This window comes from Phyllobates terribilis, unplaced genomic scaffold, assembly GCF_046119375.1.
Source record: "Phyllobates terribilis strain yellow unplaced genomic scaffold, ASM4611937v1 Scaffold_3__8_contigs__length_932513732, whole genome shotgun sequence".
NCBI lineage: Eukaryota > Metazoa > Chordata > Amphibia > Anura > Dendrobatidae > Phyllobates > Phyllobates terribilis.
Genome location: NW_027362763.1, coordinates 357,250,759 through 357,272,352, shown reverse-complemented (window position 1 = coordinate 357,272,352; position 21,594 = coordinate 357,250,759). Strand labels below are relative to the sequence as shown.

At 49.0% G+C, this 21,594-nt stretch overlaps 1 pseudogene; it reads right to left on the bottom strand.

Annotated features, from left to right (window-relative positions):
* Positions 1-4,144: 4,144 nt before the first annotated feature.
* On the bottom strand, positions 4,145-18,823 carry LOC141258121 (retinoic acid receptor RXR-beta-A-like; annotated as a pseudogene).
* Between the last annotated feature and the right edge of the window lie 2,771 nt (positions 18,824-21,594).

Below are 21,594 nucleotides of genomic sequence, written 5' to 3'. Positions count from 1 at the left end.
GCCATTTTCCTCCTGTCAGCAGCGGAGTTGAAAGGATCGCACCGCTCCCTGCCCGCCGCACATGATGAGGGCAATCTGGCCATGGGCCCCCCAGAGCCTGGGGGTTCGAGAAGCAAGCCAGATTGTCCTCATTATCAGCTGTCCTGCAAGGGCCCTCCTCCATCTCCTGGCCCCGGTGCGGGTGTATAGACGGAATGTCCGCCCCTGCTTCAGCCGCCGGCCACTGATTGGTCAGCGGCCATGTTAACCAGAAGGCCCCCATGCGTCCTGCTCGGGGGCCCGCCGAGGAACCGGGCTCACCAGAGAATTCTCCGGTGTCCCGGTGCTCCAGTCCGACCCTGTCCACTAGTTTACAGTTTAAAAAGAGAAGGACACCGGAATCAACCCCCTTAATGCTCCCCTGTCCTGAGAGTAAGTTGAAAGTTGGAAAATTGTGTGAGATTTGGTACACCCACTGGTGAATCAAGGTTATCATCTGTACGTAGAAAACTTTTATACCAGCATCCCACTCTTCAAGTCCCTCTCTGTGCGAGCTACCGCAGCCTGCAGTACCATCCTCAAAAATCAAAAAGGCCTCCCTAAGACGCTAATTGGGCAGCTGCTCAGAAAGGGTGAGAGCAGAGCCCAATGTAGCGACAACATGCTGGTGGTCAAGTACAAGGACAAGAGGGATGTCCTTTTCTTGACCACCAAACATAGTGATGGCAGCACCCCCATCACTGTATGAGGTCCACAAACGAAACTGTGTTCTGGGGTACAATAAGAACATGGAGAGGAATTGATCTCTCTGATCAAGTCCTCCAGCCGTACAGTGCCATGAGAAAAGCCAAGATGTGGTACAAGAAGCTGGCCGTGCACATCGTACAGATAGCAATGTACAACGCTTTCGTGCTATCACAATGTATAGGCCAGACCGGTACGTCGTACCTTCAGTTCCAGGAGGTAGTGATTAAGACCCTAATATTAGGCATAAACAAACACGTGTCACGCAAGGTGTGGAAAGACTAAGTGCAGCACGAAGGGAAGAGGGGAAAGGAGTCCAGACACTTGGGAAAGGGGGAGTGGAGACCTCCTAGGCTAATCTGATATCACCATGTCTCCCCTATGATCCCTATATTGGTTCCTTACCAATTGCCGCACAGGAACCTAAACCTGTATTTTCCTAGAGCTTGGCCCTGGATAGGGAAGGCGGGTGAGCACTAGTCAGTCCCCACTAACAACTAAAGACAACAAGGGAGACAAACACGGGGGAAAGTAACTTAGCTTGAGCCGACTTCAGAGAGATTACACCACATGTCCTCTTAGCACCAGAGAGGAAGTAAGCAGACTGCAATAGCTCCAAGCCTTCACAAGGGAACATGTGAATATCACTGACACCTTCCTGTAGCAAACAGAAAGTATTTAAACACCTAGGCCTGGGTGTCAATTAGCAGGAGGGAGGTAGTCGCAGGGTCCTAGAGTGAGACAGATTTAAGAAGGTGTCTGAAATGCCAAACAAAGAGATCTTCTGCAACCAACTGCAGGGCGACTGTCTGTCACATCTGACACATCCGTGACAACACGTCCTTAGAAGTTGTTTGTTTATAGTGATTTAGAAGTGGTATGCAATCTCTACTCTCTATGCTATTTTTGTGTTAATTGTACCTAATATTTGGCATCAGGAAGGAGCGGGCCCAAGTACTTCCGGAAGTGAAGGTGCTCGTATCGTACCAGGCCAACATTTCCCAGTGAGGTGCCTCAAACCTCAAAAGAAAGGAAGGTCGCAAAAGATGTGCTGAATGTGTTACAGAAGGGGATACTCAAGGACACCTTGGCAATGCGACACCTGCCCGACAAATTTGGCCAGTGTATAAAAGAATGCTTCAAACTGTACCACACATCCATGATTAGTGGAAGCCTCGGCAGCAGTCATTAGGATACCAATCACTTTCTGAAAGTCCCTGTACCTCTAAGAGTAATAACCAGGCAGGGTTAAATCTAATTTGGGGCTCTCATTAGCTTTCCATATGAATTTGTTGCATTTAATCCAACCCTTCTGATCTCGATGCCATCCATGAGAGAATGTGGAGGACTATAACCGGAAGGGGAGAGGGGAGAATCTGACCAGTTCAGGCTGTCGCTCTCGGTAGTTCTTGAGGTGCCTATAACATCTCCAGTTGGACGCGATCCATTAGAGCAGGGGTCTCAAACCTGCGGGCCGCATGCGGCCCCCTCGGCTGCTTCATGCGGCCCGCAGACACATAGTCCCCGTAACGATCGTGGCTCGCAGCAGCCGCCGACATCAGTGCTGTAGTGCAGTGTATTGCCATGCAGAGACTGGCTCTCTGCACAGCAATATCAGTGCCAGCAGCCGCCGCCTATCAGAGGCCAGCAGCTGACATCTGCACATGGCAGTGACGTCATACGCCGCTGCGCTGGGATGCCGATGTCAGCTGCTAGCCTCTGATAGGCAGGTGGCTTGCATTGGTATTGCTGTGCAAAGAGCCAGTCTCTGCGCGGCAATACACTGCACTACAGCTCTGATGTCGGCGGTTGCTGGACGGGGCCGCGATCATCAAGGGGTCTATGGTGCCTGCGGGCTACAGGTGCAGAAAGGATGCCGAGGGAACGGAGGACAGGTGAGAAGAATCTTTTTTTTTTCTGTCATGTCTATGTGAAATACAGCACAGGGGACCTGTGTGCAGTATGAGGGGGGACCTGTGCGCAGTATGAGGGGGGATCTGGGCGCAGTATGGGGGGGGACCTGTGCGCAGTAGGGGGGAGGGACCTGTTCGCAGTATAGTGGGGGGACCTGTGCGCAGTATGGGAGGCGAAGAAAACACCTGTGCGCAGTATGGGGGGGTACCTGTGCGCAGTGTGGGGGGATCTGTGCGCAGTATGGGAGGGGAAACCTGTGCGCAGTATGGGGGGTTGGACACCTGTGAGCAGTATGGGGGGGGGGGAAACATCTGTGCGCAGTATGGGGGAGAGGAAAACACCTGGGCACAGTATGGGGTGGGAAACACATGTGCGCAGTATGGGGGGGAACCTGTGCGCAGTATGTGGGGGGGTGACCTCTGCGCAGTATGGGGGGAGGGAACCTGTGCGCAGTATGGAGGGGGAATCACCTGTGCATAGTATGGGGGGCACCTGTGCGCAGTATGGAGGGGAGGGAACCTGTGCGCAGTATGGGGGAGAGAGAACCTGTGCGCAGTATATGGGGGGTGACCTGTGCGCAGTATGGGGGGGAGGGAACCTGTGCGCAGTATATGGGGGGTGACCTGTGCGCAGTATGGGGGGAGGGAACCTGTGTGCAGTATGGGGGGAGTGAACCTGTGTGCAGTATGGGGGGGGTGACCTGTGCGCAGTATGGGGGGGGTGACCTGTGCGCAGTATAGGGGGGGTGACCTGTGCACGGTATGGGGGGGGAGAGTGACCTGTGCGCAGTATGGGGGGGTGACCTGTGCGCAGTATGGGGGGGTGACCTGTGCGCAGTATGGGGGGGTGGTCCTGGATGGGGACATATGCGCAGGATGGGGGACATGTCTGCAATATGGGGACCTGGATGGGGGACATTTCTGCAATATGGGGACCTGGATGGGGGACATGTCTGCAATATGAGCACCTGGATGGGGGACATGTCTGCAATATGGGGACCTGTATGGGGGACATGTCTGCAATATGGGGACCTGTATGGGGGACATGTCTGCAATATGGGGACCTGGATGGGGGACATTACGACAAGAATGGGACCAGGATGGGGACGTTAATTCAAGATGAGGACCAGGATGGGGCCATTACTACAAGATGAGGACCTGGATGGGACATATCTACAATATGGGAGCCAGGATGGGGATATACCTACAATATGGGGACCTGGATGGGGATATACCTACAATATGGAGACCGGGATGGGGCACATTACTACAATATAGGGACCAGCATGGGGCATTACTACAAGATGAGGACCAGTTCAAAAAGTGTATAGAAAAAAAAATGGTATCACTAAAAATGTGACTTTGTCCTGCAAATAATGCGGCCCCCCAAATTAAATGTTTTTCCGTGTGCGGCACATATATCCAGCTGAGTTTGAGACCCTTGCATTAGAGTATATATACTAGCCATCTTTCAGGATGGAGTAGCAGGTCCTCGCCACAGTCTGTCTTCAAGACAGCTGGTGGGGCGCCTCGAGCATCTCCATCAAGAAGGTGTCTATTGGGGTGTTTCCAATGATTTTAAAAAAGAGGTGTTCAAGACTAGAGATGAGCGAATGTTTCAATATTCGATTCGGATTACAATTGCCAAATTTGCAATATTCGCCGATTTATTTGTCGAATATTTGTCGAACGTTACCAAACGCCATGGGATTCAATGGGGGGACAAAAAAAACGCATACGCAACATCTTAAAACGGGCCCAAAAGCTACCAAAACACATCAGATTAGGGGCAGACACATGGAAAGTGCCATCAATTGACCCAGAGTACAAGTACTATAATTATTATTACTATTACAGTGACATTTATTCCGTGGCACTTTACATGTGAAAAGGAGTCATTGTCGGTGACTCAACGATTGGCACAAGAGGAGAGAGGACCCTGCCCACGAGGGAGCACAAACAATCTACAAGGGATGGGTGAGGATATAGTAGATCAGGGTACAGCTAGTCGTGCAGCGGTATGCTGGAGCGAGACTTACCACAGATTGTACGCTTGTCACAAGTAGTGGGTCTTCAGCTTCCTTTTCAAGGTTTGCACGGTAGGCGAGAGTCTGATGTGTTGGGGTACAGCAATACACAGTAGAGGAGATGCACGGGAACAAATCTTGTATGCGATCATGACAAGAAGAGATAAGAGGGAAGTAGAGAAGGAGATCGTGGAAGGATGGGAAGTTGCGTGCAGATAACTAGTACAGGGAGACTAGGTCACACATGTATGGAGGAGACAGGTTTTCGATGGGTTGGTATGCCAAAGTTAGGCTTTTCAACTGGAGTCTCTGGGCAACAGGGAGACAGTGCATGGATTGACAGAGGGGAGAAGCCTGGGAATAGCGGGGTGACAGGTGGATTAATCGGCCTGCACAGTTTAGGATAGATTGGAGGGGTGCGAGAGTGGTAGAAGGGAGGCCACAGAGCAGGAGCTTGTAGTAGTCGAGGCGGCAGATGACGAGGGCGTGCACTGGTGTTTTTCTACATTCATGATTGAGGAATGTGCGAATCCCCGAGATACTTTGGAGTTGAAGTCAGCAGCAAGTGGAAAGGGCTTGGATCTGACATTTGAAGGACAGATCAGAGTCAAGTTTGCGGGACTGAGGAGAGTGGGCAGCCATTCACTTTGATAGATAGGTCAGTTGCGGGGGGGGGGGTGAATAAGATGGTGGAAAGATGATGCATTCTGTTTTATCCATGTCAATTTTTACAAATCTAGCAGAGAAGAAAGATGAAATACAGGACACACATCACACATTGTGAGATTCTGGTTAGTGAGGAGGGGATATCAGGTCCAGAGAGGTAAATCTGTGTCATCAGCATAGAGGTGATACTGAAAGCCGTTAGACCATGAGCTGTCCCAGGTCGAAGGTGTAGATGGAGAAGAGCGTGGGCCCTACAACTGAACCTTAGGGAACACCTACACATAGGGGGTGAGATGAGGAGGTGGTGTGTGAGTGGGAGACACTGAATGTCCTGTCGGTTAGGTATGAAAAGATCCAAGACAGGGCCAAGTCTGTGGTGCCAAGAAATGAGAGTCTGTAGTAAGAGAGTATGGTCTACTGTGTCGAAGGCAGATGACAGGTCTAGGAGGAGGAAGACAGAGTTGTCTGCCTTGTATTAGACAGTTAGTAGGTCGTTGGCGACTTTAGTCAGGGCAGTTTCAGTGGAATGGTGAGGTCGGAAGCCTGAGTGTAAGCGGTCGAAGAGGGAGCAGGAGGAGAGGTGGGAGGACAGTTCAAAATAGACGTGTTGATCCAGTAGTTTGGAGGCATAGGGGGGGAAGTGAGATGGGACGATAGCTAAACATAGGATGGGTCAAGAGAGGGCTTTTGGAGGATGGGTGTGATCGAGGTATGTTTGAATCATGAATGGAAGATGCCAGTTGTTAGTGACAGGTAGAAGAGAAGGGTTAGGCTTGGGATGAAGACTGTGGTACAGTTTGGAATAAGGTGGGATGGTATTAGGTCAAGTTCACAGGTGGTGAGATGTGATTTGGAGAGTAAAGATGATCTTCCGTGATGGCGAGAAGATGGTTTTGGAGGAGGAGAGTTAAGTCGTTATGAGAAGGTGCTGTTGGGACTTTAAGCAAAAGCTTTGCCCTATGTTGTCAATCTTCTGCTTGAAGAATGAGGCTAAGTCTTCAGCTGAAATGAGAGGAGAGGAGACGGAAAGGGAGCTGGTGGACAGAGGAGGGACTTGAAAGTACTGAATAGCTGTTTAGGGTTGTGAGGCACGTATGATATAAGAAGTAGGTTTGTTTTACTGCAGTGAGCAATTGTGAAGCATTTTGAAAACTGTTACTGGACTTCAGTCCCTTTCTTTGGCAGTCGCACAGTGATACGCCTTGTAAATGAGAGGCAGTAAGAACATGTGCTCCAGTAGATGACAAGCGCTGCATTAAGTGGCCTCTGCTCCTCTTCCTCCACCTTAACATCACACACAGTACAGTCATCAGCGGTGCCACCCCAATTACCCTTGTTTTCACCCATGTCACAACTCTCCAACTGGCCAACTGACTCTGGGGAAGCACAGATGGGCGAGTCTGCAGAGCTGTTCACACATTCTATTCCGGGGCATCAGAGATCTGATCCAAAGCTTCACAGACTCAAGAGGGGGAAAGCATGTGTAGCGATGCCCAAAATTTTTTTCAGCTGATCAAGACCCGGATAAAGTAGGGACCAAGAAGAATCCAAACCCTTGTTACCAGACGTTAACCCCTGGGGGTGGGCATGGATGGGTTGGAGAAAGAAATAAATACACATCAGAACATGGAGAACTAAATTAATATACAACAGGAGTTGGAGAACTAAACTACTAAACAGCTAAGGTTGGAGAATGAAACAAATACACACCAGAACATAGATAACTAAACTAATAAACTAATAGAAAACAGGGGTTGGAGAACTAAACTAATAAGACAACAGGGGTTGGAAAACTAACCTACTAAACAGCCAGGGTTGGAGAACTAAACCACTAGACGCCAAGGTGTCACTAGACAGCAAGTGTTGGAATCCCCAAGGCTTGTGGGACAAACCTCTGTATCTAACACATCCTCCAGTGCTTCTGCATCCTTCACTTCCTCTAGGGCCTCCACCTGTGCCCTCAACCTCTGCCTTACTGAGGCACACGTTCCAGAAGTGCAGAGAGAATCCCCCCCACCTCCGTACTGCGCAACCAGGTCTCACTGCAATTAGGCAGTGTTAAAATTAATATGCCTTGGAGATCGCAGTCATACAGTTGAAGAGTTGTGGACAGCTCTCCAGGCCGAGTTTGAGCAATGGCTGTCTCCACTGAATCTGGAGCAAGGGAAGGCCGTGTGCGATGGTGAAAACCCGGTGGCTACTCTACGCCGGGGCAACCTCAGACACGTGCCTTGCATGGCTCGCATCCTCAACCTGATGGTACAGCAATTTCTCCGCCACTATCCTGGCCTGAATGTGCTGCTGCAGAAACCTCGGTCTCCGCGTGCTCACTTAAAACTATAAAAATCAGCAGGATCTTTAGTATAAAAGCCAGACTACTAGACAACGATCAAACGCCTTCATGATGATAGAGGCCACCATCTCCTTAGCTTGCTGGTACTTTTCTGTGGGAATGAGCTTGTCTCCAACCAGCCAGGAATATCCAGTAAATGGCACGCCACAGTTTGGTAATAGCACCCAGTACCAGAAGCAAAGCCATCTACAATTTTCGTAAATCACGAATTTTATTTGTTAGACTGGCTGAGCAAACATTAGTTTCTCACAAAAGAACTGAAGACACTGAGTGGCAGTAGGTGTAAGTTTCTCCAGCTTGACCTATTTATTATTGTTAGATATCAGAGGGAGAACATAACTGCGCTTTGCCAAGGTGCCATATTGCATTTTAAGTCTTATAGACTCTGCACTTGCGGCCTTACATTCTACAGGATCGTGGGAAAGGAGACAGCAGGTTGTGGAGTTGCATAAGCTCCAGTGGTGTTGAGGTGAGGTGGCAGCGAGGCAATGGCAGGCTGTTGGCTGTCTTGAAGAGATGGGTTGTCAAGTTGTGTCTGAAAGATCCGAATTTGGTGGCTAATCGGACGTGTTGAGGCACAGAATTCCAGAGGATGAGGGATATTTGGTAGAAGTATTGGAGGTGATTGGGTGAGGAACAAATAAGTGTGGAAAGAAGGAGGTATTGGGAGGAACAGAGATTACGGCAGGGAATATATCGGGAGATTAGTTCAGAGATGTACGGAGAAGAAAGTTTATGAATGGCTTTGTACGTCAGTGTTAGTAGTTTGAACTGGATACGCTGGGCAATTGGGAGTCAGTGAAGGGATCTTAAAGATTGCAATCTTATGGATTGCTGGAGCCAGTCCACAGTAAAAAATCAGCCATAGAGTGTCCAGGAACCTTCCTACACACTTTTCTTAGCCAGGGCTGCTTCTTGGCAGGGTTGGACGTGCCCACCAGAGAACAGGAGAATCTTCCGGTGGGCCCTGGCTTCTCCATCTGGAGAGTTCATAGCGCAAACCTTTCAGGTTGTGATGATGATGAGGCCATCCATCGCCTTAGTTTTCTGTTACTTGGTATGCAGCCAGCCACCCACCCACAGGCCACAATACAAAACTGCCACATTTCTGGACAGCTGCTTGCACTTGAAATGTTGCCTTTTAGGCTCATGGAGGCGGAAGCTTTTCACAACCTCATGGCGGTGGCTGGGTCTCCATACTCGGTCCCCGGCCGCCACTATTTCTCCCAGTGTCGTCCCCGCCTCCCACAAGAACGGGGCCCAGAACATTACCCATGCCCTCCCCAGTGCACTTAGTGGGAAGGACCGCCTAACCACAAACATGTGAACAAGTGAATGTGGACAGGTACATCTCAGTGGAGCTAGGCCACAGCAAAAAAGCAGCCATAGAGTGTCCGGGAACCTTCCCACAGATTTTCTTAGCCAGGGCTGCTTCTCAGCAGGGTTGGAAGGGCCCACCAGAGAACCGGAGACTCTTCCGGTGGGCCCTGGCTTCTCCTTCAGGAGTGTTCATAGTGCCAAGGTCGTGATGATGATGATGAGAAAGGTTGTGATGATGATAGAGGCCACCATCTCCTTAGGTTGCTGCTGGTACTTTTCTATGGGAATCAGCTTGGCTCCAACCAGCCTAGAATATTTCCAGTGAACTATGGCACGACGCCATGGTATTAGCAGTGCCCCCAGTACCAGTAGCGAAGCCATCCACAATTTCCTTCTCAGGAATTTTATTTGGTAGACTGAGTGGCTGCCCAAATACATTAGTTTCTCACAAAGGAGCTGAAGATACTGAGTGGCAGTAGGTGCAAGTTTCTCCAGCTTATTAGATATCAGAGGGAGAACAAAGCGGGTAGCACAGTGACTCAGTGGTTAGCACTGAAGCCTTGCAGCTCTGGGGTCCAGGGTTCAAATCCTGCCAAGGACAACATCTGCAAGGATTTGGTATGTTCTCCTCGTGTTTGCGTGGGTTTTCCCCTCAGTAAAAAAGCAGCCATAGAGTGTCTGGGATCCTTCCCACACTCTTTTCTCGACTAAGGCTGTTTCTCGGCGGGGTTGGATGGGCCCAGCAGAGAACCGGAGACTCCTCCGGTGGGCCCTGGCTTCTCCATCAGGAAAGTTCATAGCGCAAACCTTTCAGGTTGTGATGATGATGAGGCCATCCATCTACTTAGTTTTCTGTTAGTTGGAATGCAAGCTCTAGTATGCAGACAGCCACCTACCCACAGACCGCAATACTAAACTGTTCATTTCTGGACAGCTGATTGCACTTGAAATGTTGCCTTTTAGGCTCATGGAGGCGGAAGCTTTTCACAACCTCATGGCGGCGGCGGCCTGGTCTCCATACTAGGTCCACAGCCACCACTATTTCTCCTGGTGTTGTTCCCGCCTTCCACAAGCACGGGTCCCGGAACATTACCTGTGTCCTCCCCAGTGCACTTACTGGAGAGGACCACCTAACCACAAACACGCGGACAAGTGAATGTGGCCAGGGACATTATGGAGCCAGTACACATTAAAAAAGCAGAAATCGCTTCTGCCACTTACACTACTGCTGCTGCTATTTTGGCGTTGACGAATTGAAGTGCCGGAGGTTGGAAGTGTAGAGCTGCAGGGAACTCTGTGTACCTCACTGCTGGCTTGGGGAAAACCTATCTCAAGGTTGTGTGAAAGCGTGTTTTGATACTCCAGCATTCGCGGGTCCCTTTCCAGGGCGGCAAAATTTACTCTTATAATGTGGATCTAACAGAGTGGTAACCCAGTCGTCAGCACTATTTTGTGCTATTTCATAACTATACGGGGATCATGTTGCAGATAGTGCAGCAAGAACACACTCATATATTTTTCCTGAGGTACAAGCCCATGGTGTGTTGGTGGCTGGGCAATTCTGATGCTTGTTTCATCTGTCCCCTCTCGCCAAACACGAACAGAGAGGGGATGATTATCCTTTTCATGTTCTGACTGTTGCTCTTCCATCATCTCTTCCTCTTCCATTTGTTCCTCGACTTCACTAACACCTTCACAAACAGTTTTTCTGATATCGTCAACCACCCTCGATCGCAGTGAACCACCCTCCCTTGGCACCCTGAGATGTCCCCTAGTGTATGACGTTAGTGTAATGCACACGCCCGGACTGACTGGCGTGTGCGTGTTTATGTAGTGATTCCACTGTGCCATGAACCAGAGAGTGCCTGGAGGGGCGTAACTAAGTATCTGCCCGATCCGACCAAGGTCGCACGATGGCATACGACGCCAGTGCACCAGGGAGGAACCGAGCAGAGGAACCAGGGTCTACTCCAGGTCAGACTCCGGACATGGCTGTTGCCCCACACCGGGGAATACAGGAACAGGCAGACTAGAGTGCAGGCTGGGTAGGGTCAAGTACAGACTGGGAGACAAATTCGAAACCGCAGACGCGGTGGACAGGGCAGAGCAAAGCGAAAACCGCAGACGCGGTGGACAGAGCTGAGCAAAGCGAAAACCGCAGACGCGGTGGACAGAGCTGAGCAAAGCGAAAACCGCAGACGCGGTGGACAGAGCTGAGCAAAGCGAAAACCGCAGACGCGGTGGACAGAGCTGAGCAAAGCGAAAACCGCAGACGCGGTGGACAGAGCTGAGCAAAGCGAAAACCGCAGACGCGGTGGACAGAGCTGAGCAAACCGAAAACCGCAGACGCGGTGGACAGAGCTGAGCAAAGCGAAAACCGCAGACGCGGAGAAGACAGGGCTCTGTACACACGGAACAGACTAGAAGGGAAAGGCAGAACCAGATACCCACAGGGTACTTGCAGAGAAGTAGCGAGTGGACCACAAACTCACAAACGGAAGTACAGTGACAGCGAGCAGGAGTTAGGTACGAGTTCAGACTCTGCAGAAAAAGGGAAAGTACGGACATAGAGAAAAACAAAACAGGCTAGGAGAGTATTCAGACAAGAACAGACACAACAGCAAGATACAGGAGCGGGTTCACACAGGCCTGGAAATACAGCCTCCAGGATAGGCAGAAGACAACAGGCTAGAAGATAATACAGACAGGACACAGTTCAGACACGGGAACTGACACCGAAGGCAGGAAACATAAACGGGACCTGGCATATCAGTGACCAAAGGCCAACTGACAGAACACAGTGCTCAGGCAGGGATTCATTGGAGCAGCTGGGTTAAATACCAGATGGCAGACAGCAATAGGCTGAGGACGCACAAGGGGTGTGTCTGCAGCAGGTACAAAAAGCAGGAAGTGATCGGGCGCCGCCCTTAAGCAGCAGCACATGAGGCAAACAGACAGCATGGAGGGAAGCCAGGCTAGCAAACTGGACTGGAGATCAAGTGCGCGCTCTTGCACAGTGGGAGATGGACCACTATGCAAGGACGCCGCCAGGTATGTTACAGTACCCCCCCCTTATGCCCCCTCTTCTTCAGGCCTGCCAGAATGTTCCGCAGGGAATTCGAGGGCCAATCCTTTACATCAAGGAGATCACTTCCACTGTCCACTGCAAAAACTGGTCTCCTCTGGGTAGCTAGGATGCTACCTCCTATCCAGCCATCCTCAGCAACAGACGAAACGGGTGGAGTACCAGGAATAGCACACAAGGAAGTCTCTCTCCACTTATCAGGTAGCACCCCAGAGGGTTCAGGAGACAACTGGAAGCCCTCCGACGGGTTGGAGGGGTGCAGAGACTCGAGGGTAACCTCTGCTTCGGGGTACATCTTGTCAAGCTCACAGAATGAAATGGGCGAGGTATCAGGTACAAGGTGTAGAAAAGTCACTGTCTCTTTGTTATCAGGTGGTACCCCGGAGGATTCCGGAAACAACTGGGGGTCCTCCGCCAGGTCGGAAGAGTGCAGAGACTCGGGGGTAACCTCTGCTTCGGAGTGCACTAGATCAGACTCACTGGAAGAAGCGGGCGAGGTATCAGGTACCGAGTATAGAAGAGTCTCTGTCCATTCGCTATCAGGTAGCACCCCGAAGGGTTCAGGAGACAACTGGAGGTCCTCCGCCTGGTCGGAGGGGTGTAGAGACTCGGGGATAACCTCTGCTTCGGAGTACACTAGGTCGGACTCACTGGAAGAAGCGGGCGAGGTATCAGGTACCGAGTATAGGAGAGTCTCTGTCCATTCGCTATCAGGTAGCACCCCGAAGGGTTCAAGAGACAACTGGAGGTCCTCCGCCTGGTCAAAGGGGTGTAGAGACTCATGGGTAACCTCTGCTTCAGAGTACACTAGGTCGGACTCACTGGACGAAGCAGGCGAGGTATCGGGTACCGAGTATAGGAAAGTCTCTGTCCTTTTGCTACCAGGTAGCACCGCGAAGGGTTCTGGAGACAACTGGAGGTCCTCCGCCTGGTCGGCGGGGTGTAGAGACTCGGGGGTAACTACCACTTTGGGGTACCCATTGTCAGGCTCACAGGACAGAGCGGACAAAGTATCGAGTACCGGGTGTAGAGAAGTCTCTCTCCATTTGTCATCGAGTGTTATCCCAGAGGATTCAGGAGGCAACAGGGGGTCCTCCGCCAGGTAGGAGAGGTGCACAGACTCGGAGGTAATTACAGCATCGGAGCATCCTAGGACATGCACACTGATTAAAGTGGGTGAAGTATCTGATGCCAGGTGCAGGAAGTTCTCCTGTGTGGAGTCTGGATGGGCAGTAGTCTCTTCGGGCAGGAGAACTGGTGCACTACCCACGCACATTACCCGTTGGGGCTTCTCCGGGATACAGGGAGATGAAGCTTCAGTAGGGACTTCAAGGTTGGGGTCAGGAGGTCTCAGGGAGGACAGACCCTGGCGGGACGGCTTGCCTCTACATCTAGCACGTCTGGACTGCCTCTTGAGGTTGGGAGAAGTATTCCAGAGAGCGTAGTCACCCTGTGAGGATTCTGGGTGGGCAGTAGTCTCATTGGGCTGGAGGACTATTGCGCTACCAACACACATTACCCATCGGGGCTGCTCCGGGATATTGGGAAGTGAAGCTTCAGCAGGAGCCTCCGGGTTAGGATCATCGAAGACCATTAGAAAGGCCACCAGGAAGGCCATTATGTCCAGGACGATAGGATCCTGTGTTTCCCATAGGGGGTTGATCCATTCCAAGGCATCACCCGCTAGGTTAGACATAATGAATCCCACCTTAACCCGATCGGTGGGAAAACAAAGAGGGTAGAACTTGAAGTGTAGCATGCATTGCTCCACAAATGCACGACTCTGTCTTGGATCCCCATAGTACCGTGGCGGATCCGCAGGAACGAGAGCTGATAAGTCCATCTGGACGGGTGCGTAATTCGCCTGGAACTCAGCTAGAGAAAAAAAAAAATTATTTATTTTTAATGCACGTATTCGCTGAAAAACGTCTCAAAGAGCGAAGGCCGTGGGGCTCAACGGGAACCATGGCCTGAGCATGCTGCAATGCACACGCCCGGACTGACTGGCTTTTAGTAAAATGTATCACTTATGTGACACCAAAAAATCTTTTGTGGACTCTGACTAGCAACAGAAAAAACAGCTGAATTTCACCGCCACTAAAAGCACTAGGTGACTTATAGCAGAGTGTAACACGTCTGCGACACAAAGATAAGTTTGGTAGACTGTGGCTAGCAACAGAAAAAATCTATTTTTTTACTCTGAAAACAACTGAATTTCACCGCCACTAAAAGCACTAGGTGGCTTATAGCAGAGTGTAACACGTCTGCGACACAAAAAAATCTTTAGTGGACTGTGGCTAGCAACAGAAAAAAACTATTTTTTACTCTGAAAACAGCTGAATTTCACCGCCACTAAAAGCACTAGGTGGCTTATAGCATAGTGTAACACGTCTGCGACACAAAAAAATCTTTGGTGGACTGTGGCTAGCAACAGAAAAAAATCTATTTTTTTGCTCTGAAAACAGCTGAAGTTCACATCCACTGACGTAGTAGCTGACGTATAGCAGAGTGTATGACGTTTGTCACACAAAAAAATCTTTGGTGAACTGAGGCTAGCAACAGAAAAAAATCTATTTTTTTACTCTGAAAACAGCTGAATTTCACAACCACTAAAAGCACTAGGTGGCTTATAGCAGAGTGTAACATGTCTGCGACACAAAAAAATCTTTGGTGGACTGTGGCTAGCAACAGAAAAAATCTATTTTTCTACTCTGAAAACAGCTGAATTTCACCCACCAAAAAAATGACAAACTGGGCTAACACAGCTTACACTATCACATTAGCAAATGAAAAAAAAAGTTTTTTTGTGCTCTGCACTGACAAGCACTGCAGACAGCTGAATTTCAACCCCACAAAAGCAAAAAGTAGCCTACAAGGGATTGCTTGCTTTATCATATTAGCAATTGCAAAAATAGATTGAAGGTCGGCATGGAGCACAGACAGTACAACCAGTGCGCAACACTGTTCTGTGCCATAGGCCCTGCTCTTCCTGTCAGAATCTCAGTAATTGCACAAAAACAAAAGAAAGTGCTGCAAGGGCGATTGAACAGGTACACAGCACAGGACTTATCTACACTATCTGACTTCCACAGAAGCGCCCATCTATCTAGCTAATATCTCTCATTACACCAGACAGAGCACACTCAGCAGCAGGGCCGGCTCCAGGTTTTTGTGGGCACAGATACCGCAGAGAAATACCGCAGGGCCAACAAGTGCTAAGCATCTCTGGGAACTCCTTCAAGATTGTTGGAAGACCATTTCCGGTGACTACCTCTTGAAGCTCATCAAGAGAATGCCAAGAGTGTGCAAAGCAGTCATCAAAGCAAAAGGTGGCTACTTTGAAGAACCTAGAATATAAGACATATTTTCAGTTGTTTCACACTTTTTTGTTAAGTATATAATTCCACATGTGTTAATTCATAGTTTTGATGCCTTCAGTGTGAATGTACAATTTTCATAGTCATGAAAATACAGAAAAATCTTTAAATGAGAAGGAGTGTCCAAACTTTTGGTCTGTACTGTATATATAATCAATGCCGAAGATTTCACTTCTTACATTACATGAGCGATATCTATTGTAAATTCTACAATGGCTCAGAAACCGGTGAATTCTCTCAACGCACAGTGCAGACCGGACAGTATAGTCCCCCATACAGTATTATGGGCCCCATATATTGCTCCATGCAGAATACTGGTCTCAATATAACGCTCCATACAGGATACTGGTCCCCATATAACGCACCATACAGGATACTGGTCCCCATATAACGCTCCATACACCGGCACCGCGCCGCTCACGGATCCCATAGCACGCCGGGGTGACCGACGGTAAGTGGGCCCCCCCGCCTGCTCAGAGCCCCGGCACTTGCCCAGGTGCTGACGCCAGCCCTGCTCAGCAGCATCTCCTTCAGTGACATGCATGAAATGGTGCTGAGGGAACAAGGCCGGTTTTTATATGGAGAGGACATGTGATTTCAGTAGCCAGTTTCAGAAGTCCTTGTGTCTGGGACACTCTGGATGCTTCCTGCGCTCTGATTGGCTAGCTGCGCTTTCCTGACTTAAAGTTATTGCCTACAGGAGAAAAAAAAAAAGCGCCGCTGATCTGACCTGTTCTGAGCTATCACTAGCCCTCCCACTCATCTGCCACGTGTCCCTGCTCATCATACACAAGCAGTATGCTAGCAAAACTGTAAAAGAGCTGCAGTTGCCCCGCAATCACGTAACCATGGAAATTCGCTGAACGTTACCGATTTTCCCGAATTTAACAAATTTTGCTCGCCTTTCTGATCATGAATCTGAATGTGCCACATTTGTGTCGAACTTAAGTTAGGAGATCGGATCTCGAACATATTCGCTCATCACTATTCAAGACACTTGAGTCCGATGGAGCGCAGGGCCGGGAGGCGGAAGAGCAGTTTTGCAAATCTTCTTTGTTGGTCTGGATACGTCTGCTTGCAGTAAGACTCCAGAGATGCATAGACCTTCTCTCTGAGAACCTCCACATCTGCCGGGTTGGACAGTCCTTTGGCAATATAATTGCTCGCAGACAGTCTAGTTTGGTGTTATCCATATGCATGTGACGCGCCCCCTGGGCCGTGGGATACTTGGTGCCGGGCCGGTCGCTGCTAGGGGAGATGTCACAGTGGCGGTGACCCGGTCCGTGACCCAGGGCGGTCAATAAAAGGGGGAATTTTATTTACAGGGGATTTATAGTTTTTATATACAGTTCATGACGTCCCCTGTGGTATGCGGCTAAAGGGAGCCGCCGCTGCGGAGCAGGTCCTCTGGAGCTGGTGTGAATGCAGCAGAGTTGGTTTAGCTCTCCACAGGTAGAGCTTAGCTCCAGGGCAGTGTAGATGTTGCTATTATGGTGTAGTGCAGAGGATGGCGCAGATAATGATCACAGAGACAGTAAAGTGCAGTCCTCAGGGTTTACTCATGGTTCTTAGACTTCCAGTTACCAGTACTAAAGTAACTTCCCACGGCATCCTGTGCTTACTCAGGGAGGGGTTCAGCAAACTCCCAGGTCTATCCGGAGTACGTAACGGGTCCCCCTTCTGTGTGTTCCTTCTGGCCGTCTCCCTGCACCTCACACCCAGTGTCTAAGGCCAGTGGCCGCGGACCTTGCCGGGCGATGTCTTCTCTGTCCCCTGGGTCCTCTATGGCCACCTTTCTGGTGATTAGATGTGGCTTTTGTCTGCAGTACCTGAAATACTGCAGCCTCCGGTTTCCTAGTTGAGGCTTAAAGAACTCTGCTAGTTTAGGAACCGGTCCCCTCTGTGCGACCTGACCCCTCCACCTCCTGGTAGATTCGGGCGTACGGGTGGCCTCCAGCACTACCCGTACCCCTGGGGTCCCTTCCACGTTCCTGGAGCCTTTCTCCTGCTCCTCTCTCTCTCTTCAGTCTTGGGCCTCTCTGGCTAGGCCCTCCTCCTGAGCAGAGCTCCTACAAAGCTCCTGCTCCCTCTACTTCTCCTCTCAGACTGTCTGACTGGAACTGACTGCACTCTAGAATGTTCTTTTTATATCACTTCTTTCAATGCTCCCCTGAACTTCTTCCTCCACCCACACCAACTACATGGTTCCCCCTACTTTGGTTCCCCCCACTCCAGCCAGGGACAGGGCTCAGCAGGGAAGAGACGCATCTTGCCCCTCCTGCCGGTCTGGAGTAGTGTAGTGTTGGATGCAGGTGTTAGGGTCCCGGGCAGTATTCCTTCCTTACCTGAGCGTGAGATACCATACCTCTGGGTGAGATGCAGTACCTCTGTGGCGACTGAACCCGCAGGGGCGCCACACATGTCTCTCATCTTAGACACAAATCAGTGAGAACTCTGTCAAATATGGCCCCCACCGCAGCACTGTGTGCGCTGTTACAGTGGACGTGAATCATGTCCATCCTTCACAGAAATGGAGCGGTGGGAGAAAGAAGCGATGATAGCTCATTATGACCAGTTCTAAGCAGTAAAACCTGATCGTCCAATAGCAGCTCAAAGAAAAGCGGGATCCTCTTGGCCCATTCAACGAGAGTAAAAAGTTGTTTATCAGCAGCTTGGCAGATGTTTGTCACCGGATCACTGGGAGATCCGCCCCCTTCGAGGCTCTGATCACTCTTCTGCTCCACAGCCAGTTCAGCCTCTAGGATTTTCTCCACAGGCATATCCTTGTTTATTGTGCCACTAAACTTGGCCTCTCCTTCATGCTCTCGGCCTCGCTGATGCTCCTCCTGAACAGCCTCCCTCTTCATGCCAGTGACCAGACACTTCTGGTAGTGGCAGTACTGGCAGCAATTCCTCTGTCTCTTGTCCATGATACAGTCTTTGCTGTCCCTACAAGTATAGTTCAGGTCCTTGCGGACCGTGCATTTGAAGAAGCCCTTGCAGCCCTCACAGCTATTTACGCCATAGTGTGTCCCGGAGGAGTGGTTGCGGCAGATGGCGTACAGTCTCTTCCCACTTGCTCCTCCTTTGTTGGGAGGGCCGGCCATGACTCTCACTCCCAGGGGAAGTTTGATGTCTTCAGAGGAGCTGACAAACTGCAGAACCGAGAGGTTCACTGTGGAGTTTATATAGTGACTTAACTGGGGACTGCTGACTGGCCCATATTCTACAGATGAGGTGACAGGAATTCCTGGGGAGCCAACAGCACAGTTAATGACAGGAAAAGGGGAGCCAAAACTTCCCAGAGGAGAGTTGACGGAGGAGGTCATTGCAGATCCGATCATGGAAGGGTGTAAGGGAGCACTAGGAGGAGGGGTGACGCTCAACAGGCACCCCAAAGGCAGACTCTGGGATGAGGTGTCTAGGCTGTGACAAACGATCATGTTGACGTCTTGAACACCTCGGGGTCCAAAATTGCTCCATGGTCCATGCATAATATAAACTTGTCTAAAGGGAGAACGCTCCAGCTCACAAGTTGCATTAAAATCCATAACTTTATTCTGACATGATTAAATATTAGGCTTCTATGCTCACAGTGGACTGACCACACATCCATGGACTACTGAATTAATTTCTGACTTAAACAACTCATGTATGCCAACCTGACGTACACTACACTACTCATATATGCCAACCTGATGCACTCTACACAATTTACATATGCCACCACATTCTAAAATTCACATACCAGGAAAATGCTACATCAATTCCAATATAGGGTCACTTGTGGGGGGTTTCTATTGTTTAGGCACATCAGGGGCTCTCCAAACACGACATGATTCCCGCAGACCATTCCACCAAAGTCTGCGTTCCAAACAGTCACTCCTTCCATTCCAAGCATGCAGTGCACCCAAACAGCTGTTTTCCCCCACATATGGGGTATCAGCATACTCAGGACAAATTGCACAACAAATTTTGGAGTCCATTTTCTCCTGACACCCTTGTGAAAATAAAAAAAGTTGGGGATAAAAGAACATTTTTGTAGAAAAAAATTAGATTTTTAGATTTTCACGGCACAACGTTATACATTTCTGTGAAGCACCTGGGGGTTCAAGGTGCTCAGTACAGATCTAGATAAGTTCCTTGAGGGATCTAGTTTCTAAAATGGGGTCACTTGTGGGGGTTTCCACTTTTTAGGCACATCAGGTGCTCTCCAAACGCAACATGATGTCCGCTGTCGATTCCAGACAATTTTGCATTCAAAAAGTCTAACAGTGCTCCTTCCCTTCCGAGCCCTGCCGTGCGCCCAAACAGTATATTTCCCTCACACATATGAAGTATCAGAGTGCTCAGGAGAAATTGCACAACAAATGTTGGTGTCCATTTTTCCTGTTATCCTTCTGAAAAAAAAAAAAATTGGGGTCTAAAGTAAAATTTTTGTGAAAAAAAGAAAAATGTTTATTTTTCCTTCCACATTGCTTCAGTTCCTGTGAAGCACCTGAAGGGTTAATAAACTTCTTAACTCACTGGCTGAGGTGGAATAGAAATACTTCAAAAATGATATTTTATTATAAATATTTAAAATACTATAAAGAAAACCACTGTACTTAATGCAGTCTATCCTGTATGTCCCCTATTTTATCACACGGGTCATACTCAGGATATTAATATTCCCTAAAAGCAATCACCCAATGTGTAATAACTGATGTCTAGACTATTCTTAATACATCTGTATCCTAAGTTCCCAACCCTTAGACAAATATAAGCCATTTCCACAGGGGGAACATGGAATTAATATTGCACTTTGCCCTCTGTGGAATATAAAACTACAAACCCCTTCTCATCCTGTATATAGTTGGGGTTATATGAAAAAGGAGAGGTTTAAATTATTTTCACAGGGGGAGCATAAGATTATTAATGCACTTTGCCCTCTGCAGAAAATAGAACTATAGACCCCCTCACATCTTGTGTATTGTCGTAGTTATACAAAAAAGGATAGATTCCCCCCCCCCTAATCCTTTTTATAAACTACAATTCACTAATGGAGGATACAGATAACACGATTTAATATATATTGTGCTATTGTCTAAAAACAATTGGTCTGCAATATCGGTTTACTGCCTGTAAATTTCTGTTGAATCACAGATGACTCAATGGCAGCTCTACATCTACATAGGACACAGCTCTTTTTTGTTTCACTTACAGACCTAATGAATCGTCTGTCATTACGCTGTCCCTTTAAGAATTGCTACCCCTTTATTTATAACTCAGGGTATCACAGCAGCCTCTTAGCATGTACGTCCCTATCTCCACATACATGCCCCAAAACATACAAGTACGCCTCTACGCGTTTCACCCATCTAATATTTTTATAGGCTCATCAGGAGGCTGAGACATTATATTATTAGATAATGCATTTGCAGGAGTCTCTGCTCCCAGCTGTTATGAGAGCCGCATGCGGCGGCACGGGCGCCAAACTCTTATAGATAATACTCCTCCCCCCTTCCAATGACGCGACCCAGCATGGGCCACTCACAGATCCCCTCCCTTGGGGCCAATAAGGAGTTGCCACGTCACATGCAAGGATTCACGTGTCACGGGGGGGGGGGGGGCAGAGTCATCATAGATACCACAGCACAGATAGGCACACTTTTAACCCATTGTTAACATGGACGCATACATCAGAAAGCCAGAATATCCAATAAAAACAGTATAGCATCTTTATAAATAAAGTTCACCAGGATTGGGGAGACTAAAGGATATCAGTTTTAATAAGTATGGTTAGTCCTTTGACAAGCATAGAGATGCTAATGCTGTATATTCACATGCTTTTTGCTATTAAATATCAAGATGCTCCTTGCTATTAAATATCATTCCCAACCATATATTCCCAAACTTCCACAGTTATTATATGAATGCAGTAAAGGACATACGTTCATTTAAACCCATTGGAGCAACAGTTTTTAATCTATGAATCCACTGGGTTTCTTTCCTTTGAATTTTGTTGTCATGATCACCCCCCCTTTGAGATGTTCTGATTTTTTCAATACCCTGAAAGCCTATAGCCTTAATATCACCACCATGTACTTCCCAAATATGCCTAGAGATTGGTGTATCTTCTTTTCTCCGA